Source organism: Mus caroli, chromosome 4, assembly GCF_900094665.2.
Source record: "Mus caroli chromosome 4, CAROLI_EIJ_v1.1, whole genome shotgun sequence".
NCBI lineage: Eukaryota > Metazoa > Chordata > Mammalia > Rodentia > Muridae > Mus > Mus caroli.
In genome coordinates this window covers 123,293,196-123,296,045 of record NC_034573.1, presented here as the reverse complement: position 1 = coordinate 123,296,045, position 2,850 = coordinate 123,293,196, and positions in this window count along the sequence as shown.

Here is a 2,850-nt window from a genome sequence, read left to right as displayed (position 1 = left end):
GAGATCTGGCGCCCTCTTCTGGAGTGTCTGAAGACAGCTACAGTGTACTTACATATAATAAATAAATAAATCTTAAAAAAAAATTTAAAAAAAAAATAAAAAAATAAAAAAAAAACCTGTTTACACAAGCAGGAAAGAAATTGTAATTTATTTATTTGTGTGTGTGTGTGTGCCACTGAAGGGCACATGGTGGGTGACTTGGGTCTGTCCTGCTATCATATCGGCCTTGGGCATCAATTTGGGGCTCAAGTGCTTTCATGTGCTAAGCTATCTCACTGGCCCTGATGAAAACATTTTTTAATAAGCTCATAGCCTAAGTATAGAGCATCAGTTCTCAACCTATGATCGGGTCATGACCTTTTGGAGGTCAAATGACCCTTTTACAAGGGTCACATATCAGATATCCAGCATGTCAGATATTTACATTATGATTCATAACAGTAGCAAAATTATAGTTGTGAAGTAGCAGAAAATAATGTAACGGTTGGGGTCACCACAGCATGAGGAACTGTATTAAAATCATTAGGAAGGTTGAGAACCACTCATCTAGAATGTTCATAAAACCTCTAGGGCTGGGGCTGGTGAGATGGCTCAGTGGGTAAGAGCACCGACTGCTCTTCCGAAGGTCCAGAGTTCAAATCCCAGCAACCACATGGTGGCTCACAACCATCCGCAAGGAGATCTGGCGCCCTCTTCTGGAGAGTCTGAAGACAGCTACAGTGTACTTCACATATAATAAATAAATAAATCTTTAAAAAAAAACAAAAAAAAAAAACCCTCTAGGGCTATCTAGAAGGGTCCTGGCCCTTGACACCTCTCAAGGTTCATTCTCTAATTCACCTAGAGTGACTCTTGGTCCTCGTGGCTCGTGGTAATTGGATAGATAGAGCCCCATAGACTCACGGGTTTGAATGCTTGGCCCATAGGGAGTGGCACTATTAGGAGGTGTGGCCTTGTTGGGGCTGTGGGGGCTTCCTCTGAGATCTCCTATGCTCAAGGTATGCCAGTGTGAGACACAGTGTCCCGCTGCTGCCTGCTGACCAAGATGGAGAAGTCTCAGCTACTTCTACAGCATCATGTCTGCCTGGATGCTGCCATGCTTCCCACCATGATGATAATGGACTAAACCTCTGAGATTGTAAGCTACCCCCGTTAAATGTTGTCCTTTATAAGTGTTGCCTTGGCCATGGTGTCTCTTCATAGCAATAAGACCCTAACTAAGACAACCCTATAGGCTGTCATGCATGCACTATTCATGGTAGGCACCAGCAGTCCATCTGGCCTCGAGCACTTAGCCTAAGTCCTGGGGATATAGGCACACAATATTATGTCTAGCTTGCTCTTGCCCCCCCCCCAAGATATAGTCTCTGTGGGTGGTGGCACAAGCCTTTGATCCCAGCACACTAGAGGTAGAGACAAGTGGATCTCTGTGAGTTTGAATGAGCCTGGTCTACAGAGTGAGTTCCAGCATGACCAAAGCTATTGAGAGAAACTCTGTCTCAAAACAACCAACCAGGGCTGGAGACATGACTCAGTGGTTAAGAGCACTGTCTGCTCTTCCAAAGGTCCTGAGTTCAAATCCCAACAACCACATGGTGGCTCACAACCATTCATAATGAGATCTGACTCCCTCTTCTGGTGTGTCTGAAGACAGCTACAGTGTACTTTATACTAATAAATCTTTAAGCCGGAGCGAGCAGAGGTCCTGAATTCAAATTCCTGGCAAACACATGAAGGCTCACAACCATCAGTAGAGCTACAGTGTACTCATATACATAAAACAAACAAACAAACAAACAAACAAATAAATCTTAAAAAAAAAAAAGCTGGGGGCGGTGGTGGTACACGCCTTTACTCCCCACACTTGGGAGGCAGAGGCAGGTAGATTTCTAGGTTCAAGGCCAGCCTGGTCTACAGAGTGAGTTCCAGGACAGCCAGGGCTCTACAAAGAAACCCTGTCTTAAAAAATCAAAACCAGGGGGCTGGTGAGATGGCTCAGTGGGTAAGAGCACCCGACTGCTCTTCCGAAGGTCCAGAGTTCAAATCCCAGCAACCACATGGTGGCTCACAACCATCCGTAACGAGATCTGGCGCCCTCTTCTGGAGTGTCTGAAGATAGCTACAGTGAACTTACATATAATAAATAAATAAATCTTAAAAAAAAAAAAATCAAAACCAAACCAAACCAAAATAATGACCAAACAAAAGGCTATGGGCCCATGTTAACTCAGGCTGACCCCAAACTTGCTCTGTAGCTAAAGCCTCTCCTGCGATCCTGTTCCTCTGGAGGAGCCTTTATGCCTTCACTGCATGTTTTCTCTGTCTAATTATGCTAAATACACAAATAGCATCATGTGATGTTTGCCTGTAGCATTCAGTACAGTACCAAGCTATAGAGGTCTGGGGGCCTAGGAGCATGACACTATGCAGTATAGCTTAGGCATGTGTCTTGGGGTTTTACTGCTGTGAACAGACACCAGTGCCAAGGTAACTCTTATAAGGACAACATTTAATTAGGGCTGGCTTACAGGTTCAGAGGTTCAGTCCATTATCATGGAGGCAGGGAGCATGGCAGCATTCAGGCAGGCATGGTGCAGGAGGAGTTGAGGGTTCCATCGCTTTTTCTGAAGTCAAACAGAAGACTGGCTTCCAGGCAGCTAGGAAAAGGGTCTTAAAGCCTGCACCCACCGTGGCACACCTACTCCAAGGCTACACCCTCAAATAGTGCCACTTCCTGGGCCAAATATATTCAAATTGCCACAGCACATATTTAGTTGTCTCACTTAAGGTTTTAAACTTATTTTTATTTTGTGCACATGAGTATTTTGTCTGCACGAATGTCTGCAGTCC